General features: G+C 45.2%; 1 protein-coding gene across 29 annotated transcripts in view; it reads left to right on the top strand.

The window, feature by feature from the left end:
• The window catches only part of zmiz1a (zinc finger, MIZ-type containing 1a), a 393,531-nt gene that overhangs the window by 311,690 nt on the left and 58,501 nt on the right, over positions 1-23,340 (top strand). The window lies entirely within an intron of this gene.

Raw genomic sequence — 23,340 nt, 5'->3', positions numbered from 1 at the left:
CGATTCCCGGCTTGGGTCACTGTCTGTGCGGAGTCTGCACATTCTCCCCGTGTCTGCGTGGGATTCCTCCCGGGTACTCTGGTTTCCTCCCACAGTCCAAAGATGTGTAGGCTGGGTGGATTGGCCATGCTAAATTGCTCCTTAGTGTCAGGGGGACTAGCTGGGGTAAATGCTTGAAGTTATGGGGATAGGGCCTGGATGGGATTGTGGTTGGTGCAGGCAGACTTGATGGGTCGAATGGCCTCCTCCTGCACTGTAGGATTCAATGAACTTAACAATTCAGGGTTCTCGAGGGATTTAGTGAGGGGGGCGGGGGGAGAGAGTGGGGGCCTGTGGGGAATGAGGCTGAACTTGTCGTGTGCTTCGTGTGTTTGCGCAGCTGGGCTGGACAAACTGTGTGTGAAGATGATCACACTCAAGCAGAAGTAAGAGGGGGCAGCCGGTGCAAATCTGTGGCTTGCTAGGAGACCATGTATGCAGCCAGGATGGGGGCAGGGAGTCAAACAAAAGAGGAACCAGCTCAGAATGCAGCAGACAGCAAAGTGCGGGGCGATGAACAAAAGGATGTTCCAAGTTAAGCTGATGTCATTGTTAAGCAGGGACAGTGACTGTAACCTGTAATCTGTAAATGAATGCCATATAAAATGGCGTTAAAAGGGGGAAAAGGCAGTTTTATCCAAGTTTGCCTTCTCTCCATTTTATAAAATTACCTCTGTTGCATAATGGCGAAAGGTGTCAAATGTAATTTTAATAGAATATGATGGTGTCGGATTGCATGTGGATTGGGGCTGCTTTAATAATGCATGATGACCAATAGAATTAACACCCGATCTCACGCAGCCTGTCACTACTTTCAAAGTCCTCTTTTATCGGGCACACTGAGGCCAGCAGGTTTGCTATTAGGTTAGCAGGTGACTGTGTGAGGCAGTGGCGTGGGTGTCACTAAATGTAAGCATATGTCATGAACCCAGCCAGTGAATATTTGAGCTGTCATCAGAGACCTTTGTATCTCAAAGACTATTTCTGTACTCGGAGAAAACTGACAAGCTGAACTCATAAGGAATGTCCCGATGTGCATTCGTTTTGTCACTTGGGATAGCATAATTTGAGATCAGGTCTTTTTAATTTTACAAGTGGCACTTGTCTTGACTGCCTGGATTTTCCCGTTTGGATGAGCGATTGCTTGGGCGGGATATCAGCAGGTCCTTGTGGAATGCAGCATGAGTCCCTCTTTGAGGAGGACAGGAAAGAAACGGGAACAGCTTTGCGATTTTTAAAAAATGTTTGTTTGTCCAGGCTTGAATGGACAGACGGCGGCCATTCGGCCCAATGTACCTGTGCCAGCTCTTCGAAAGAGATAACCAAATCATCCCACTTGCCGTGCCTTTTCCCATGGTCCTAAAATCTGTACAAATTGCAATCTGTTGTCCTCAGTTTTCTGTCGGGTTGGTGCACACAGGTTGGGAATAGCTTCAGAAGGTGTGCCAGACAGGTTCTTTATTGTCTTCCCAGCATAGGAACTGACTTGGACGAGTCCTATATTCTGCTTAAGTTGTACTGACCCACAATGTGTGTGACCATGCAAGGCTGCCAGTTGAAATGGAGATTTGGATTAGGCTTGTCTCTTTTTCCATAACATTGTGTACTTAGTATAGGTTCAAACAACACACCCAGGTCAGAGTAACCCAGATGTCCCAACACTATCATCATACTGGGATCCTGTTTGATGTGTTTGGTATGGACTTAAAAACATCAAGCTCCTTATCAGACTCATGAGAATAGGAGTAGCCAATCTTGTGCCTGTTCAACTATTGAATTAGACCATTGATGATCTGTACCTTTGTCCCATCTACCCACCTTGGTTCTGTAACCTTTAATACTTCTGCCTATCAAAAGGTGACCTATCTCGGTTTTGAAATTTTCCACTGACCTCGTCTCAACACTCTTCTGAGATTCAGATTTTCTATTACACCTGGGACTGGAATGGTTATGTTAATCTGGACTAAGGTGGGGATGAATTGGGATTCAGTTTCATGGTTGTTTCCCTCTATCTCATGTCTACCTCGATTTCAATAGAGGATTGTCCACTTGCAGTGTATGGAATTGGAAAAGGCTTCAACTTAATAGGACAGGAAAGGGCAGTTCTCCCTCGCGTCCTAGTCAATGGTTAGCCTTCGACAAGCATCATTAAGCAGATGGTCTGATCACGATCACCTTCCTACATAGACGCTAGAAGCAGGAGGAGGCCATTCGGCCCCTCGAGCCTGCTCTGCCATTCATTTTGATCATGGCTGATCATCGAATTCAATATCTTGATCCCCCCTCCAAATTCCTGGGAACTTGCTGTCCTACACTGGAGTGGCTACACCACAAAAAGTACTTAATTGACCACAAAAGCACTTTGTGATGTTCTGGGGTAATGAAAGGTTATGATAGAAATGCAAGTCCTTCTTCATAAGTCTCTCAAAGAAAATTGAATTTTGAACCTGACTTTTAATGGTGGGCTTGAACATTATGCATAATTGTTGTCTGTAGGCTGCCACAAGGTTCGTTGGTCTCGTGTTGTTCCTGTGTTGCCCATGCTTCCCAGTGGGTCAGATTGTTCATCCCAGACCAGTCTTGGGAATGAGGAGCGCTCCATTGTCAATCCCCTGTGTGTTGGAGAACTCTCTGGTATCTTGCATGTGATGTGAGCACAAAGCTATTTGCAAATGGCTGCTGTGAAAGCGAGAGGCCAGCTCAGTTAACAAAGGTAGAAATGTCACTGGCTTTTCAAAAAAAAAATTGTGGTTTCCCCCCCCCCCCCCCCCACCCCCACACAAAGCATCTGGTAATGATTAATTTTGAACCCAATCTCCTTCCTTCCTCTCTGATCTGCTTCTCCAAATATGTCAGCTTTCTCGCCCTGAGTCAGTTGAACGCCATCAGGAAGCAGGTCTCTCCTCGAAACTGATTCCTTCCCTAAAGTGAGAGCAGGTTGGTTTCGCGTTGCAGAGGAAGTGGGGGGAAAGCACCTACGGTCGAAGGGACAAGAAGGCGTGAGAGTCCCATCGGAAAGAGACTGGATGTGGGAGAGAATTGTTCATCGGAGGATAGGGCGAGGTGAGGGTGGGATTTAAAGAAGGGATTAACTGGAGCTGACAGTTATTCGGGGGGGGGGGGGGGGGGGGGGCAGTGAAAGAAACAAAACAGGAAATTTGTCAAGGAGGAAGAGAAGTGACCAAGAACAGCGAAGGTTTGGAACAAGAGAGGTAATGTGATTCAGTGAGACAATAGAAAGTTCCAGTTGCATATTCAAAGTGGATCTGAAGGGTGCTGACAAGGAATTAGCTGGGAAATGTGCTGCCTAGTGTGGATTGGTAGCCCAGAGTTCGAATCAGAGGCGACCAGAGAGGAGAAATTAAAATCCTTTTGTGTTAAGGAGGAGTGATTAACTATCGAAACTGTCCAGTTATCTCAATGCCATTCACCAACAGGAAAGAGATGAACATTTTTCCAGGTGTTGTACGCTCGGTGGCTGGGCCAGCTGTCCCATGGAACGCTCTGCTCTTGTCTCCAGTGAAACAGAGAGAAATCAGAACATGTGTTCTTCTCATTCCTATGTCGGAGGAGATACAACCCTCCAGATGTGATCCCACAACCAAGGCGACTGAAAATATCACTTGCCACTCTGGTGTTGACACCTCTGTGTGTAGGTTTTAACTATTGCTTAGTCGGGCCTTCAGTTGACTGCGCACGATCAAGTTTCCAGCCTCCAGAAAATGGGGTGGTGGGAGTTTGGGGACGACACTTGATTGAGTGGCATCTCTGTTCAGGCACTCACCATTGATGCTCAATAGCAGCACAATGTATTGCTGCCTTTGGCTGAAGGATGAGCAAGAGTATGCAATCATTCAGGGCTGCATGACTAAACTCTGCGTTATTCTGGCCAGACCACATCTTGAGTTGTGCTTGCTGAGAAACGAGGGTGGAATTGAAATGTTGTGTTGGAGGAATGTAGTGAAGAGGCAGGAGGTTAATGCTTGAGTTATGAGAAAAGACTTGGAGAGACCTAGGCTACTTAACCTGGAAAGGAGGTGTCAGAGAGATGACCTCACAGAGGTGTATACGGTAGTGAAAGAATTGCTGAAGGTTAATTTGGGGATTGTATTTTAAATTGAACTGTGGAAGCAAAATAACGAAGAGGGGCTCACAAACTATTGAAAGGTGATTTGAGGAATTATGTCTGGGGAAGATGGGAACAGGAGGAGGCCGTTTAGCCCCTCAAGCATGTTCTGTCATTCAGTGAGATGGGTGACCTGCGATCTAAGCCCATATGCCCGCCTTTGCCCCATCTCCGTTAATACCTTCGGATAACAACATTCTTATCAATCTTAGATTGAAGTTAGTAAATGATCTAACATCATAGCTGTTTTGCAGAAGAGACTTCCAAATTTTGACCACCTTTTGTGCAAAGTGTTTCCTCAATTCAAAAGGCCTAGTTGTAATTTTAGCACGCGACCCTGTCGTCCGAGATGGCACAAATCAGCAGAAATAGTTTCTCCCTATCCACCCTATCTATTCCCTTGAATGTATTGAAAACTTTGATCAGATCACCCCATAATCTATAAATTCCAGCGTATATAATCCTAGCTTGTGTAATCTCTCCTTTTGACTTTACCTTGGGAATCCAGGTGTCATTTTCGTAAGCCTAAACTGCACAGCCTCCAAGGTTAATCTTAGCCATTCCGAAGGTATGGTGCCCCACACGGCTCACAGTACTCTAGGTGTGGTCTAGGCTGGGATTAACACTGGGATGGATTTGGTGAGAGAGGTGAAGACTCCAGGATCTTGTAAGATCCAGAAACTTTGAACATTAAGGAAGAGTTAGATGCAGCAATGGGGTGGGCTTGTTAAAGTTTATTTATTAGTCACAAGTAAGGTTTACATTAACATTGCAATGAAGTTACTGTGAAATTCCTCGAGTCGCCACACTCCGGCGCCTGTTCGGGTCAATGCACCTAACCAGCACGTCTTTCAGACTGTGGGAGGAAACCGGAGCACCTGGAGGAAACCCACGCAGACACGGGGAGAACGTGCGAACTCCACACAGACCCAAGCCAGGAATCGAACCCAGGTCCCTGGCATTGTGAGGCAGCCGTGCTAACCCACTGTGACACCGTGCCAACCGTTATGCGGTTGTCTTGGATGTATGAATTAAGATGGGCTGAATGGCCACCTACATTTGTGAGGCATCAATGAATTTGATTTGTACTAGGCAGGTGGGTTACCAATGGGGGGCACGTCAGTGTTGGGCATATTTCGGTATACTACCTTCCCATTTATAATAATGACAATTTGCATTTGTCCAGAAACTTTGACATAGATAAATCCCAAGACACTTTTTGGAAGTTTGGTGAAACAAACTCGGCAAAACTAAAAGATTAAAGGTGGTTTATAGGCTGAGTTTGGGAACTGGGGTTAAAGGTAAGTCTTAAAGGAGAGTGGGGTGAGTGGTGTTGAAGAAAAGGTTTGATGGGGCATTCCAGAGACTGTCTACTTGCAAACCTTCTGAAGTTTTGACATCTTATTTTACAATGCTTTATTTTCTGGCCACTAATGTAACTGACATGACTACTCAATGTAGGATGCAGACAGTTCAAAATGCTTCAAAGACTGTTGGCCTCATTGTTGGAGCCATGGCACTGAGGTTTGTCTTAAAATAGACTTACGGTAATAATATAATTGAGAGGCCATGATAATAGATTGAAGCACAGGATACATCTTAATGTGCCCTTGGTCTATTGGCATAATGGTGCTTTAGCCAACTGATCTTGAGGAGGCACTAGATTTCTGAAGGGCAATGCTACAGAAGTGGTCCCTTGGTGAAATTACGAGTCCCCTTACAGATCAAAGCTGATCATTCAAATCAGTGTAATTGTGATATATCTAGAATGGTGCTTTCATGCAGAACTGTTGAGCAAGGCTGTTGTGGTGATATTAATCTTGCGCTTAAACATTGTGTTCGAAGATTCTGTCAGTCGGGCAATAACCCTGTGTAATGCTTTACATTGATGTGGAGATGCTTTACATTCCAAGTCAGAAGCCAGTCTGACGCCCAGGGGGAAATAGGTGAGATAATTTTGCTTCATATTTCCTCTAATCTACGCAAGAGGCCCACATCGTAGAGTCACCTTTGGTTAAGAACCAGCGTTGCTAAGGAGCGGGAAACCGTCTCACCTGTCATTCGCTGCGTTGTTTTATTCATCTCTGGGAGGGGAGGCAAGAGGTGATCATGTTTGTTACAATGCTGTCAAATGTTGCACCACTCTCATTTTGTTTGGCTATTTTCCAGCCTTTTGTAATATTCAGCCCATTGTGCTTGTATTGGTGCTGGCTTTATTTAGGGATCTGTCTTACTCCAATCCCATTCCTCAACCTATTTCGTACTTATCTTCACTGCTGTGATTAATTTGCCTTCTAAAGTCAATATTGGTAATTTATTCCACATTCTGCTAACTTTTAGCATGGTAAGATTACTTTGAAGATTTCTCCCGGTGTGTAATGTGACCGACCCATTTCTCCCCAGAAATAATATTTTTGTATTTCTTTGGTGTTTACATCGACCCCCTTTGCAGCCATCCTCACAGAAGAGTAGTCAAGAGTTTATTTACTGATAGTTTATAACTGGGTGTGAGGGAGAAGCGGGTGAAATGGGCTGTGTTGTGAAGGGAGTTTCAAATAAGCCCACTCTCTTCATTGGATGACATTTCAAAATGGCGACCACCCAAACCCATGCTGGCGTTTCACTTTGATGCTCAGTGTCTAATTCTTTGCCGGGATTTTCTGAGGCTTCAAGGTTGACTTTTACGCTGTCATCTAAGGTAATCCTAAATTTATGCTTTGTTATCGATTCACTGTCTAGTGGAAATAACTTTTATCTATTTACCCTCTCCACTCTTTTCAGAATATTGAGCACCTTTGTTTAGCTCTCCTATACACTTTGACTATTTCAGTGAATATAGCTCAATGCCTTTTCCAGCTGTTAGCATCCTAGTGAAACGAGCGCTGTATCTTTTCCATGGCTTTGTTTATCAATTAGTTCATGCAATGTGGGTGTCTCTGGCAAGGCCAGCATTTATTGTTCATCTCTCATTACCCTTGAGGAGGTGGTGCTGAGCTGCCTTCTTGAACCTGCTGCAGTCCATGTGGCGTAGCTACACCCACAGTGCGAATAGGTAGAGAGTTTCAGGATTTTGACCCATCAAAACTGAAGAAATGGCGATGTATTATAAAGTCAAGGTGCTGTGTGAGGTGGAGGGGACCTTGCAGGTAAGTGGTGTCCCCATCCACCTGCTGCCCACGCCCTTGTTCCTCTTGGTGTTACGAGACTGTAGTTTTGGAAAGTTCCAGCCGAAAAGCCTTAGTGAGTTGCTGTAGTTGATCTTGTAGAAGGTACACTGGGATTCCAATGTCCTGGGAGATTGTTTCAATGGAAGTTCCTTTTTCATGTGGACTGGGTGTTTCACTTTTTTCCAATTTTGACCTAGGAGCAGGTGTGGGGGATAAAAATATCAAAGGAAAGTCTGCAGAGTGTAATGAAGGGTTGGCCTGATGGGACCTCACCAGATACTGTTCACAATCTGATGCATCTGGAAGCTGATGACCAAAGTCTTTGGCCATGGTCTTGGTTGATTGGGTAACTCCCCCCTCAATCACTTCTGGAGGAACAGGCATTGATTTTTCAGATAAATTTGCCTTATGTAACCAGCTTCCACTTGTTGCATTGTGCTGGAGAAATTCCTACTTTTTGAGAGCAATTGCTGCTGTTCTCATCGTCATTCTTGTTCAATAGTAAGTGGACATTGTTAACTGTGAAATGGGGATGAACTGCCCAACATTACAAGCATCATTTTGTTTCTATCAGATCTTTTTCATTCATGACTGATGGGGGAGTTACATTTTCCATCGTGATCAGGGATAGTGGTGTATGCAGGCATCTTAACAAAAAATACATTAATGCTGAGCTGCTAGTGTCTCTTCTCTGAGTTGCAAGGTTCTGGATTCAAGGCCTGCTTCAGGGCTAAAGCATAAAAATCCAGGCTGACACTCCAGTACAGTACTGAGGGAGTGCTGCACTGTCGCAGGTGCTTTCTTTCGGATGAGACATCAAATTGAGGCCCCATCTGCCTCCTCGGGAATGAGTGGGCAAGCAATTGGGTGGGCAAGCTTGTGGGTGCGTAGGCCGGTGTGCAGGTGAGTGGGCAAATGAATGAATGGGTGCGTGAGTGAGTGAGTGGGCAGACAGTTGAGTGGCGGGTGGGTAGATGGGGCAATGGTGGGATGGGCAATTTAGTGGGCAGAGATGTGAATGACTGGCAGGAGGGTGGGTGAGCAGGGGGCTGGATGGACGGGCCTGTGGCAGGTTGGGTGTTTGGATGGGTGGGTGAAAGGCGCATTGCGTATGAGTGGGTGCATGAGTGAGTGGGTGGGAGGACAGGCAAGTGAGTGGCTCTATTTTGAAGTGGAGCAGGGGTGTGATCCCCGGTGTCCTGGCCAATATTTATCACTTAGTAAACATCACAAAAGTATAGATTTTCTGATCATTATCCCATTGCTGTTTGGGGGGAGCTTTTTGTCTGATCATAGAAACCTGCAGTGCAGAAGGAGGCCATTCAGCCCATCACGTCTGCACCGACCACAATCCCATCCAGGCCCTATCCCCGTAACTCCACATATTTACCACACTAATCCCTCTAACTACGTATCCCGGGACACTAAGGGGCAATTTAGCATGGCCAATGCACCTAACCCACACATCTTTGGACTGTGGGAGGAAACCGGAGCACCTGGAGGAAACACACGGGGAGAACGTGCAGACTCCACACAGTCTGCAAAAAACCCACAGTCTGCAAAATTGACTGTTGTGCTTCTGACATTAGACAGCCTCTGCGCTTGAGAAAATACCTTCATTGATTGTAAACACTTTGAAACATGCAGTGGTCATGAAACGTGTGATATGAGGGAAGGTCTTTTTTTAACTGCAAACCACCCCTTGGAAGCAGACCATAGCTCCACAAGACTGTAGATATTCCTGTGATTCATACTTCATTACTGGATCCTGTACCCTTCATTTAAAATACCCAAGAATGCTCTGGGCTGGTTTTGAAGCCCAAAGTACCAGGTCTTGCTTTAATATTGTTGCCAACCAGATCTTACATTGTCCAAACACCAACCACCCCCCCCCCCCCCCCCCCCTCCTATTCTCCTGTAGTGATGCTGTGGTCTGCAGCCTCAGTTTGATCTAGTGGGGAAAGAACATTATTGGAGAAAATGAAAGGGAGATGGACGGAGACTGAGTAATGTTGCTGGAGTTGCTGAATGGCTGCAATGGAGACTTGGAATTCTACAGAAGGGGCCATTCAGCCCATCATGTCTGTGCCTGCTCTTGAAAAAGAACATAAGAACTAGGAGCAGGAGTAGGCCACTTGGCCCCTTGACCCTGCTCCGCCATTCAATAAGATCATGGCTGATCTTTTCGTGGACTCAACTCCACTTACCCGCCCGCTCACCATGACCCTTAAATCCTTTACTGTTCAAAAATCTATCTATCTTTGCCTTAAAAACGTTCAATGAGGTAGCCTCAACTGCTTCACTGGGCAGGAAATTCCACAGATTCATAACCTTTGGGTGAAGAAGTTCCTCCCCAACTAAGTCCTAAATCTGCTCCCCCTTATTTTGAGGCTGTGCCCCCTTGTTTTGGTCTCACCCACCAGTGGAAACAACCTCCCTGCTTCTATCTTATCTATTCCCTTCATAATTTTATATGTTTCTATCAGATCTCCCCTCATTCTTCTGAATTCCAATGAGTATATTCCCAGTCTATTCAGTCTTTCCTCATAAGCCAATCCTCTCAACTCCGGAATCAACCTAGTGAATCTCCTCTGCATCCCCTCCAGAATATCCTTTCTCAAGTAAGGTAGCCATTTAGTCCCTCTTCCCTGCTCTTTCCCCAGAGGCCTGCAGTTTTCTCCGTTTTAAGTATGTATACATACATACATAATACCCTTTCAAAACTTACTGTTGGATCTACTTCCACTGCCCTTTCAGGCATTGTATTCTAGAATATCATGCAAAGATGAGCAAACCGATGCTCTTTTATCTGCAGTCTAAGGAAGCCTCACTTCAAACTACAGTGCAGTCTTTTCAAGCAAACCAAACGCACATTTGTCACGGTTCATTTCTACCATGTGATTTGAATTTTTTCTCACCAGAGAGTAAAGAATAGATCTAGCTGACCCCTTGCAAAACTGCGGGTTTAAGGGTTGCAAATCACTGAATCGGTTAGGAGGCAGGGAGAGCGTCTTCTCTCTCATGTGAGCTGACGCTGCACCATATATCAGTGAGGGGCACGGAGCTGAGAGAGAAGCTGCCACAGCCGTACTTCCAAGTTGAAAAACATGAGCAGGAAATAAAATGATCAGACCGTGACAGAAGCTCGTGGGCAGTGATTCAGGTCTGTGGGATGTTCAGTACTTGATAAAAGTCATATATATTCAAATCCCAGTACATTTTAATTTTGTACACCACTAGGCTGTAGACATCCTGGATTAACCGCAACTCTACTTCCTCCTCTTACCTGTGAGCAAATCTCAGGAAAGGCAATTGGCAGGAATCATAGAATCCCTGCAGTGCAGAAGGAGGCCATTCAGCCCATCGAGCCTGCACTTACAACAATCCCACCCAGGTCCCATCCCCATAATCCTATGTATTTACCCTGCCACTCCCCCTGACACTAAGGGTCAATTTATCATGGCCAATCCACCTAACCCGCACACCTTTGGAGTGTGGGAGGAAACCGGAGCACCCGGAGGAAACCCACGCAGACACTATATTGAGGGTATTTTGAGTTTGTAGCAACAATTTAGCTGCAGTCCAAGTGAGGTGATATAGAAATAGGAGCAGGAGTAGGCCATTTGACTCTTCAAGCCTGCTCTGCCATTCAGTATGATCATGGCTGATCCTCCATCTCAACATCACACTCCCGTGCTCTCCCCATACCCTTTGACATATTTAGAGTCGGGAAATATCTCCATTTCCTTCCTAAGTGTGTTTAGTGACTGAGCCTCTGCAACTTTCTGTGGTAGAGAATTCCACAGGTTCGCCACCCTCTGGGTGAAGAGATTTCTCCTCATCTCAACCCTAAATGGTCTATCCCTTATCCTAAGACTGTGACCCCCCTCGTTCTAGATCCACCCAACCATGTTGTGAAACAACATCCCTGCATCCATCTGTCCAGTCCTGTCAGAAATTTATACATTTTGATGAGATCCGCTCTCATTTTTCTAAATTCCAGTGAGTACAGGCACGATCGACCCAACCTCTCCTCGTATGACAATCCTGCCATCCCAGCAACTAGTCTGGGAATTGTCAAACCCGGCATGCACTCACTTGCTGTTGATTGGCAGGAGGGCCAAACCAGTCAGATTAAGGTGATTTTGGGTTTTAAAATTTAGCTTGTTTGGGCACACCTCAGTCCCGGAAGTTCCCTCGTTGCCATCAGCAGACTTGATTGGATGTCAGTGTGCCAAGCAGTCCCTGTATTTTGTTTGGGTTTAAGGGGGTCTGTGATGTGGCTTTCTCTGGTTTAGTCGATCGTGTAGTGATGGCTTTCTGATGCATGGTGGTTTTGAGGTGTAGCGCCAGTACTGTGTTCGCTTGTGATGTTCAGAAGACCATCTGCTATCAGGGCAGAAGAAAAGTGGAAGATGATGTGCTGTTTGCCAGTTATTGATCCACAGCGCCTGACCTTCAGTTGTCCTTCCAATTGTTAACTGCCTCCAGTCTCGCCATTCATTACTGAACGCTTGTAAAATTACTCAGTGAACTGCAGCAGATTTTTTTCAGAAACCAATTACATTTGAACATGGCAGGGCAGATTGAGAAGTGGTTAAAAAGGCATAGGTGATCTCCTGGGCTTTATAAATAGAGGCATAGGCCGGAAGTTTATTGGCACACGGAACGGAATTCTCCGTTAGCCTCAGGTGGGAGCCTCGCCCGAGCAAGGCCATAAAATCCCGGCCGTAGAGTCCAAAAGCAAGAAAGTTACGATGAACCTTTTCTAAAACACCGATTTGGCCTCAGTTTTTTTAAATTCATTCGTGGGACATGGGCGTCGCTGGCTGGCCAGCATTTATTGGCCTTGAGAAGGTGGTGGTGAGCTGCCTCCTTGAAACGCTGCAGTTTGAAGTATTGTGTCCAATTCTGGCCACAACACTTCAGAAAAGCAAAGGGTGCAGAAAAGATTTTCGAGAACGGTTCCAGAAATCAGGGACTTTGTTGTGTGGATGGGTTCGGAAAGTGACAGTTGAGGTGAGGTTTGATCGAAGTGCTCAATGTCGTGAGGGCCCAGATTGGACAGAGGGAAACTGTTCCCATTGGCAGAAGGGTTGTGAACCAGAGGACATCGATTTAAGGTAAAAAAGAGCCCATTTCCAGCAAGATGCAAGACTACAGTGACATGAGAGTGGTGAACTTGATGTGTTCTGCTTTTCCTATTACCCTTGTATCTTGCTGGAATTAGGTTAAACCATCTTTGTTATTCCGCCGTGAGTCCTCAGTTTTTATCTTGCCTGTGTTTCGTTGAAGGGTAACTTATTGTGCTGTTCTTGTTCACCAAATAAACTAAATTAACAAACCATGGAGGAATAACTTATCGCGTGACCACTGTGCTGGTTAATATAAGCAACATTACAATTCCCCAATCCATTGTTCTTTCGGATATGAGCTCCCAGCTGCAGTTCTTCACAGAGGGTCCTAATTGAAATGGGCCGTTGTGATGGTGTAACATGGTGGATTGGAGGACGGAAAAGGCAGGGAGAAGTAAAAGGAAGAGAATCTGGCTGGTTGGGTTTATTTTCCATAGAGCAGAGAAGGCTGAAAGGGCGGGGAGGGAACCTAATCAAAGTGTACAAAATGATGAGGGACATAGAAAGGGTAGATAGGAAGGAACTTTTCTCCTTAATGGAGGGGTCAGTGACCAGGGGGCATGGATTTAAGATAAGGAGCTGGAGATTGAGAGGGAAATTGTAGAGAAGCTTTTTCACCCAGAGGGTGGTGGGAATCTGGAGCTCACAATCTGAAAGGGTAGTAGAGGCTGGAACTCATTTAAGAAGCATTTAGATGAGGCTATGGACCAAGTGCCGCAAAACGGAATTAGAATAGAAAGGTGTTTGTTGGCATAGACACAATGGGCCAAATGGCCTCTTTCTGTGCTGTAAAACTCTGACTCTGTAAAGTTCATAGAACCCTTACAGTGTGGAAGGAGGCCATTTGGCCCATCGAGTCTGCACTGACCACAATCCACCCAGACCCTATCCCTGCAGCCCCACTTATTTACCCTGCTAATCCCCCTGACACGGAAGAGGCAATTTTACTATGGTCAATCAACCTAACCCGCACATCTTTGGACTGCGAAAGGAAACAGGAGCACCTGGTGGAAACCCACAGAGACACGGGGAGAATGTGCAAAATCCACACAGACAGTCATCCGAGGCCGGAATTGAACCCGAGTGCCTGGCACTGTGAGGCAGCAGTGCGAGCCACTGTGCTCCAGAACTTGCCTCGTCGCTAGCCAAGTTGTTCCAGTACAGCTACAACACTGGCATCTATGATGATTGACCGCCAATAACCACAACAAACTTTTAATGCGCTAAGCATGATTCCCAGCATTGGAGAATTCCCCCCTTGCCATTCCCATCGACTCCAGCTTTGTGGCCGGCCAGTAAATCACTTGTGAGTTGATGGCAGGAAGCATAGACCAAGTGTAGATTCAGGTTAAAAAATGATCGACTGATGGTGGCATAATTAAACCAGGGTGTCCAGAGATAACCCAGTATCCATTTTAAAGTTCAAATTCTGTTCTTGCTGCTATTTATGACGAAACAATCAGCAATTTTGGAAACAGGAAAGGAAAGTTGATTACTGAGTAGGATTGTGTCAACAGTACAGACTGAGGAATGAAGAGATGCAAAGCTCGGGCACGACACTGTGACAACTGATAGTTGTGGCAAGTTAAAACAGGAAGTTTTCATTTTAAAGGTTAACACAAAATATCATAATCGAAAAATTATCATCCGAACTCCTCAAGATTCTGAATTCATAAACGGTGAAAGAATATTGGTTGTAAGTCTTTGTAGAATGATGGAGAAAGGTTTAAGTTGCTGATTATACGATTGTTGACCCAGTTGGTAAATTCATTTTTGGAAGAAATTCCTGTTTACAATAAGCCAAGAAGCTCCAAAAGATTAAGTCCCGCCCACTGTCTCTGATTGGTGCGTACATTTGCTGGAGCGTTTCTCTATCTCCTTCCCATTTTGACTTCTGTTTCCTTTTTGTGAGGTTTGTGTTTATTTTTTCAGGGAGCTGGCCATCACTGGCTAGTCCAGCATTTATTGCCCATCCCTAATTGCCCCTTGAAGGAATGGTGAGCTGCCTTCTTGAACTGCTGCAGTCGATGTGGTCAGGTAGACTCACAGCGCTGTTAGGGAGGGAGTTCCGGAATTATATTTCCAGTGTTATATTTCCAAGTCAGGGTGGTGAGTGGCTTGGAGGGGAATTTCCCACGTGGTGTTCCCACGTGTCTACTATCCTTGTCCTTCTAGATGGTAGAGGTTGTGGGTTTGAAAGATGCTACTTGTGGAACCTTGGTGAGTTGCTGCAGTGCATCTTGTAGATGGTACGCATTGCTGTGACGATGTATCGATGGTGGAGGGAGTAAACGTTTGTGGATGGTGTGCCAATCAAGTGGACTGCCTTGTCCTGAATGGTGTCGAGCTTCTAAAGTGTTGTTGGAGCTGCACTCATCCAGGCAAATGGCGATTATTCCATCACACTCCTGACTTGTGCCTCGTAGATTGTGGACAGGCTTTGGGGGGTCAGAAGGTGAGTTACTTTTCACATTATTGATTCCTCGGCTGGAATTTTACCGGCCCACCCGTCACGGGAATCGGAGCGGGCGAGGGGCGAAGCGTGGGAAGGCCTTTTGATCTCGGGCGGGATTTTATGGTTTCAGGATGAGCGACGCTGTGAAATCCCACCCCTAGCCTCTGACCTGCTCTTGTAGCCGTAGTATTTATATGGCTAGTCCAGTTCAGTTTCTGGTCAATGAAAAGCCCCAGAATGTTGGGAGATTCAGTGATGGTGATGTCAAGGGCTGATGGTTACATTCTCTCTTGTTGGAGATGGCCATTGCCTGGCACTTGTGCGGCGTGTAAGTTACTTGCCATTTGTCAGACCAGGTCTGAATGTTGTCCAGGGCCTGCTCCTTTTGGACATGGATTGTTCTGTGTGCAGTGCTTTCTCCCAACCGCCTAACTCCACGACAATAGCACAGCAGCAAACTGTGTGTTGGTTCATGACTACATTTTGGGGTTTAACTGAAAATAAATTGGATTGCCCCCTCTGCTTCCGCCCCCCACCCTTTCCACCCTTATCCCTGAACCAACAGTTCAGGGATAAGCTATAAGTATCCAGCAGATTCATCAATATCTGCGGTAGGAAGTGACAAGTTAATATTCTGGGCTGCAAACTCTCTTATCAAAACTGGAGAAACACTTTGAAGCTTTCTATGATCAGTGGATACCAAAAGGACAGGAGTGACTCGACAACCTGGCCAACCAAATTTTAATTCCTTTTGTTAATCCCTCTTTTTGTATTGCTGAATTTTCCATTTTTGGATGAACTCTAGTTGCTTCTGATTCTTGTTCCAACTGGTCTACACTTGGAGTGTTAACCTGCTTTCTTTTTGGGGCTGCTGAAGGGCGGCCAACATCTTTAAGTCTGTTTGTAGAGTCTATAGAGAGACTTAATGATATTGGCTGCCCATCAGCAGCCAGTGTAGACTGTTCTTGACCCACCTTGTGCAGTCACATTCACAGACAGTCTGGCTGACATCAGGAATTCACCAGATATCCCTCAGGCAGTGTGAACCTGCCCTTCCCTCTGCTGTCTCTGAGAATGAAAGCATTATTGAAGGATTGTTGTCGCTGAGCTGCCAGAAAGATACAAGAAAGGACTTGCATCTGTGTCAAACCTTTCAGAACCTCAAGGTGCCTCACGGGCTCACAATCACTGAATTACTATTCTTTAGGCACTCGCGTACAGAATTTTAACAGCCAATTTACCCACAGTAAGATCTCACAAACAGCAATGAACTATATTATAATTTGATCCATTGCTACTCCAGGCTTCATAATTCAACTATTGGCCTCCTCTCTCCCGGAGTTCTCTTCTGACCCCAACCAAGTTACCCATTGCTTTGGCTCCTCTTGATGCCCAACAGGATGGCACCCTGCCAGGTATAGGCAAGATACTTGTGGAGTCCAGGCAGCTGGGGCGTAGGATCTAAAATCTAGTCCTCTCAGCTGCTTTCCATATGACCTTTCCCAAGAGTTCAACTCAGACCACCATGGTAAAGGCTGTGTCAGTGCATTGCGCTGCAGCTGGGTTTAGTTTTTGAAGTTCAGCTTCTTCTGAAATCTCAGTGTATGTACAAGCAAGGCTAGCATTATCAAAGTTCAGTTGTAACCACGGTTTAAATTTCATTGCTGTTATCTCTAGCCTACACAGACTATGCACGTCATTTATCCTTGTGATGAGATCCTTCCCAGTTACCACAGATTCGCTGCGTCAGTTAGTCAGTGTGTTGCAATAGGTAAAGAGGCAGGTGTGAGCTAGCCTGGTCAGATACAGTCATTCTGCAAGTGGGAAGACGAGGGCGGATTATGGAAAGTCTGAGCACATTTGAAATGGGAACCAGATATAGCAATTAGGACTTCTGAGCAGAGCCATGTTTCACCCTATCGTCATGGATGGGGATGTTCAGTCATGCACATGGCATAGATGACGCACTTTACACTCGCACTGCTCCTTTGTGATGGAAAGTTCACACATGTTCAGCCTCTCCCTGAGAGCAGTGTGCATCTTCCCAACACTGCCCCTGATTTTGTTATTGAAGTCCTTTTGTCCTGAGCCGGTCTGGAAACCACAATTGTAGAATAATTGGACCCCTGAATGAGAAACGCAGCGCAAGCTCCTGCTTCCTCTGGAGGGTAACGATGTTAGTCTTGGCTGGGTTTACATGTGGGTTGGGGAAACGATCTGGCTGAGGACAAATGCGCTGAAGCATGATTCTCAATGGACCAAGTGAAAGAGCAGCAACAACAGCACTCGACTCTGGTAGCATTCAGTGTTCACTGTTCTTAATTGAAGTAAGAGGATAGGGAACAGAGCTTGTGCAGTTTAGGTCCACACATTACTCAGTGTTTGGTTATGTTTTTCCTGACCTGTGTTTGATACTTCATTTTTATATTCTTGGAGAAAATCCTATAAGTGTTTTTTCATGTGGGTTAATTGTGAATTGTCAGGCTGGCATAGTAAGCATGGCCACTTCCTTGCCTCGGGTCCACCAATGAGCACATCATGTCTCTGCTATATAGCAAACAGCACTATGGACCCAGTCCACCCTCCCCTTTAACCCAATGGTCCTTTTCAAATTAACTGCAGATCCCTAATCGACCCGTGCAACAGGGCTGTGAATATGTTTGATCCCGATTTTATACGAGAGGGGCAGATGATTGAGGACCAAATAATAAAATTGCTTTGATTTTAACATTCTCATCCTTGTCGTCAAATTCTTCCATGGCCTCACTGATGCCTATCTCTCTAATCTCCCACAAAAAAAAAGTTTATTTATTAGTCACAAGTAAGGCTTACATTAACTTCAATTTCACATGGTTTTAGAAGAGGAGGATTTGCTGTCAGGAAACTCAAACCAAACATCACATCAGGATCTGACTGAGCTGCACAGTTAATGGTAACTTGATTATCATTCAGATTTTCAACATTGAAGGAAAAAACATTGTTCGCAGTTCGCAATGAAGTTACTGTGAAATTCCCCTAGTCGCCACACTCCACGTCTGTTCAGGTCAATGCACCTAACGAGTTAGTCTTTCAGACTGTGGGATAACTCTCCTGAGATCTGTGTGCTCCACCAATTCTGGCCTTTTGCTAATTTTCCTCACTCTCCTCCCACCTTAGGTGACCATACCTTCCATTGTATGGATCCCAAACTCTGGAATTCCCTCTCTGAACCTTTCTACTTCTCTACCTCTCTCTCCTCCTTCATGCCACTCCTTAAACCCTACCTCTTCATCCAAGTTTTTAGCCATCTGCCCTAACATTTCTTTAGGTCACTCAGTGTCCAGGTTTATTCGGTAACACTTCTGTGAAGCCCCATAGAAAGTGTTGCTACGCCAAAAATGTTACATACATACAAGTTGTCGGTATTGGGAAGGACTTTCAGCTTGGCAGTTGGTTTCTGTAGTTTAGACACTGGGCGGGATTTTCCAGCCGGTGGAGTTTCAAACAGCGATAACCCCGTTGACAGCAGCGGGACTGAAAGATCCCGCCGCCAGCCAATGGTGGGCCGATTCCACTGCCGCAAAACATTCCGCGGGAGCGCAACAGAAAATCCCTCCCTATGTCTTTGAACAGTTCCAAAATAGTTGGTCATCCTTAATCTAATATGAAAGACAGAATAGCTCATCAACTTGGTGTCTTTGAATGGGGGAAAGAAGCTATTCGGCGCAATCTTACCAGCACTCATGCCATCCTCCCACTGCAGCGAAGTTAGAGAATTTGGCAGCCAGCCAAATATCCGTTAACTGCGCCGGGAAGGGTAAATCCCACTGGTGTGAACGGTGGTAAGATTCCGGCCCTTGTACTTGAGAAGTCCAAGGGTGAAGGAAACAGTAATCTCTCATTCAGAATTTTTAATCTGATATATTTGTGTAAATTGCTAAACAGTATTTTGGGAGGTTCTCATTGATGAATGGTCCTGACACATTCACCGACACATTCACCTTAACTGCAGCCATGGTTGACACTTTCTTGAAGGTTTGTTGAATTCTCACGTCAGTGAGGTGTAAGTTACAAGTTCTGTTCCTGTGCTGATTGGATGCTGCTGGATTTTCTGATGCTGAGCACTGAAAGAGCTCCCTTGGCAAGCATATTCTGCATTTCATGTGAAGCGCTGTGAGTCAGCAGCCCCGGCACCAGAGGTTGCCTGAGAGGACTGCTCAGTTTGCATGCCATTATGCTGCATCTGGGTTTCTGTTCAATTTCAGATGTTCCACCATTTCCTCTCCAGAAGATGCAAGAGCATTTAACTCCCAGAATTACCCTCCATGTTGGATGCATTCGAGTGTGATAGCTATAAAACTTAATTTTCCTTTCCCATGCTTCTGCATGCTCTTAATTGTAAATAAATCCAGTCATCGCACTTAGCCTGTAAATAACTCAACTGCCTCCTGATGTAATTGAGAAATGTAGGTTCATAAAGTCAGTTTGCTGCTATTGGAATAATTGTAAGCTTTGGGTTGCATTATGGGTGCCAGGACAGACTGCGAAAGGTTAGTGTTGCAGATTGAAAATGTCTAGGTCTTCTGATAAAGCTGATGTGAGGTTATTTTTGAAAAAGGGTTCTGTAATAACACTGGACTGTGAATCATAACTCAAACCTCAGACATTTCTGTTGCCTATGGGGCTGATTGAAACAACTGATGAACAGTTGATGAACCTGTATTAAATATGTTAATTGTATCACACCCAGTCACTGGAGAGGAGTGTGGGGGTCCCCACATAGAAACCTAGAAAATAGAGGCAGGAGGAGGCCATTCGGCCCTTCAAGCCTGCTCCACCATTCATTTTGATCATGGCTGATCATCAAATTAAATATCCTGATTCCACCCACCCACCCCCCAAATATTCCTTGATCCCTTTAGCCCCATGAGCTATATCTAATTTCTACTTGAAATCACACAACATTTTGGACACAGCATATTTTCTTGCCATGAGTTGCAACTCCCTCCCCATGCAAATTCCTACTCTCCTTTAAATACCCAGATTCACCTTTGCAATTAAACTTGCATACCATTAAAGAGGTTATCGTTTCATCAAGGTAAAGGCAAAATACTGCAGATGCTGAAATCTGAAACAAAAACCGAAAATGCAGGAAAATCTCAGCAGGTCTGACGGCAACTGTGGAGAGAGAATAGAACCTATTCTCTCTCCACAGTTGCCGTCAGACCTGCTGAGATTTTCCAGCATTTTCTGTTTTTGTTACAGCTTCATCAATTAAATGAAAGTTTAAGAAGTTAAAATATGTGCAACTACATCTTTGTTCTGAAGGTAAAACTTATTATTCTCCCACTTAATAATGTATCCAAGTTTCAGGGTAGGCATTCCCCAGCCCACCCTGATGTTGCTGGGAGGTGCTCGCTAGGTGGTACCTGAAAGCAGCTCTCAGGTTAATAGTCCTCCCCAGTTCTCCTTCCATCCTGTGGGGAAATACCTGACCTGTTCACAGCCGTTCCAATCTGCACTCCGCCATGGTAGAGACTGGGACCTAATTTTGCCTGGGAGTTCAGAGTTATGCGCTTATATCGTGCAATCGAACTTGACTCTTAATTTCCCAGGCACTCGCTGTGTTTTGGTACCAGTCACCAATTTTGTGCAGGTTTTCAATGCTGGCAAATGATTTCCTTTGAAGGGTGTTTTTTCCCTGAGGAAATGTTGTTAATGGGATTGAAAATGGAATAATTTTGTGTAAATGGAATCATCTTCTATTCTAGTTAGAACCTTTGCAGTTTTTCTTCTAATACAGGGCGTGCGCACGTGTTATCTATGTCACACCCCATTTTGATTTTGATTTTTGGTTTGATTTATTATTGTCACATGTATTAGTATACAGTGAAAAGTATTGTTTCTTGCGCGCTATACAGACGAAGCATACCGTTCATAGACCAGGAAAGGAGAGAGTGCAGAATGTAGTGTTAAAGTTATGACTAGGGTGTAGAGAAAGATCAAGTTAGTGTAAGGTAGGTAGATCCATTCAGAAGTCTGATGGCAACAGGGAAGAAGCTGTTCTTGAGTCGGTTGGTACGTGATCTCAGACTTTTATAACTTTTTCCTCTCGGAAGAAGGTGGATTTTGTAAAATTGCCCATTTTGTGCAACCCATTTCATGACCAGGGCAACCATGTTGCATGGATCATGAAATGGGCAGTTTGACCGCCCATTTCATGAACTGGCCAGTGTTATGTGTGAGTTTTAGAGTATTATTTGTGGAATCGTTGCTCAAACCACTTGCCGTGTACAAGCTAAACAGCATGAATATTGTCAATCTTGGGAAGCAAGTTGGTGATTGGTGGATAATGTACAATTTAATATGTATTTCAAAAGGACCAGTTCCCATCTGCCTATTTGACTTCAAAAGCTCACACAGTAGGTGACCAGAGGTGTGAAATACCACGCCGGTGTGGAAAGTAATTGTTTACACCTTCCAATTTGACTTCAATAGCTCACACAGCAGGTGATGGAAGATGTGGAATTCCAGGCTGAAAGTGGAAATAACATGGTGCTGACTTCAAAGGCTCCTGTGGCAAGGACCACTTAATAGTTCATTGGTGGCAAGTTCATCTCTCCTTTGTCATACCCAGATGCGAATGTGATGGCTTTCGCACCTCTGAGAGAACCAGTGTACAAGCATAGAAATCTATACTAACTAGCATAACCCCTGCAGTCACTGAAGATGGATGGCTGTATTGCGAGCTCCGCTGTTTTGTGGTCTGCTGAATATGAACAGAAGGTTATTACTGTACTCAAGCGTGGGAAAACTGGACAGAAACTCCCAAGAGAGGAATACCACATCCTGAAAACGTTCGTCCTTGCATCTCTAGATGGTGTGGACAAGGTTACCAAGAGCAGTGGTAAGTACATGGCTACCAAGGAGGCGGTCCTGGACATCATCCGACAAGCCCACATTGAAACTGGACATGGCGGTGAAAAGAAGACTCATAAGAAACTTTCTGAAAAGTATGCAAATGTCCCACGGTCTCTTATAGGACAGTACATCAGTTGCTGCGGGAGATGCGTAGAGAAGCGTTTCAGACAGGAGATAGCAACAGGAGTGGCTGTGAGACCTCTGTCTGTCAACGACTTAGATAAACGTGGACAAGTAGACCTGGTTGACATGCAAACTATGAATGACAGAAGTTATTGTTTCATACTGCACTACATGGAGCTCCTGACCAAGTTCCACGTCATTCGTCCTCTGAAATCCGAGACAGCAGCCGAGGTTGCCCACGAGCTGCTTCTCATATTTCTAGACATTGGAGCTCCACATATTCTTCAGTCAGATAACGGGAGGGAGTTCACAGCACAGGTCATCCACGAACTGGCAACGCTCTGGGAAGAACTGGTGTTGGTGATCGGGCGTCCCAGACACCCTCAGAGTCGAGACTCGGTGGAAGACAATAACGGTGACATGAAGCTGAAGCTAATGGCTTGGATGCGTGACAACAACTGTGCTCAGTGGAGCTCTGGTGTCCGTTTTGTTCAGTGGGCAATGAACAGCAGTTACCATGAGGCTTTAAAGATGACTCCTTACCAAGCACTCACTGGAAACAAGCCACAGTGCGGCCTCAGATCAAAGTTGCCAGGTGAGCTCCTCAACAAAATTTCCACAGCCATTAAAGAAGAAGAACTGGAAAGACTTCTTGAGGAGAACATGGAAAATCCTTATCCAGAATTGGCCCCAGAACCATCCGCCACAGATGATTTTGAGTCAGCCCCTGGACCATCCAACATGGAAAATCCTGAGCAAACCCCGGAAGCGTCCAACGTAGATGACCCCGGGTTGGCCCCTGTACCACGCAAGATGGAGAACTCTGAGCCAGTCCCCAGATCATTCAATACGGACAATCCTGGGACATCCCTAGGACCATCCCTCAGGGATGACCCAGCGCTGATCTCTGGATCAACCATTACAGATGTCCCTAAATCTGATGAAGAACATCCTGCTGTATGTATGTATAAATTGCATTTATACTGTTTTTGTAAACATTGATTTGTAAGCTATCTGATGTGGGTGCGATCCCAAAAGGAATTGAACTTAAACCGATGAATTTGAAATGTTTCGACATCACAATGAATCTGAAATGTACAATGAATAGACACACACAAGAGGATAGAAAGCAGGGGTAAGCAGATGGTACAATTGTGAACGAAGTTTGATTTTTTTGTTCATAAAAGTTGGCCATTTCATGAACTGGGCAACTTTTCCGCTACCCATTTAATGAACCGAATGGCCAACAACTTCATAAACCGTGCAGGTAAGCTGTCCACTTCAAAAAATGGGCGATTTGACTGTCCGTTTCATGGAATGGGCAGTGTCACAAATTGGCTGTAAGATATATATTATATCTTCCCATGTAGGCAGAGCTGCCCTGAGAGTTTCCAC

Source organism: Mustelus asterias, chromosome 28 (genome assembly GCF_964213995.1).
Source record: "Mustelus asterias chromosome 28, sMusAst1.hap1.1, whole genome shotgun sequence".
Lineage (NCBI taxonomy): Eukaryota > Metazoa > Chordata > Chondrichthyes > Carcharhiniformes > Triakidae > Mustelus > Mustelus asterias.
Note: the sequence above shows the minus strand (reverse complement) of the source record. Positions and strands in the feature narration are given on the sequence as shown.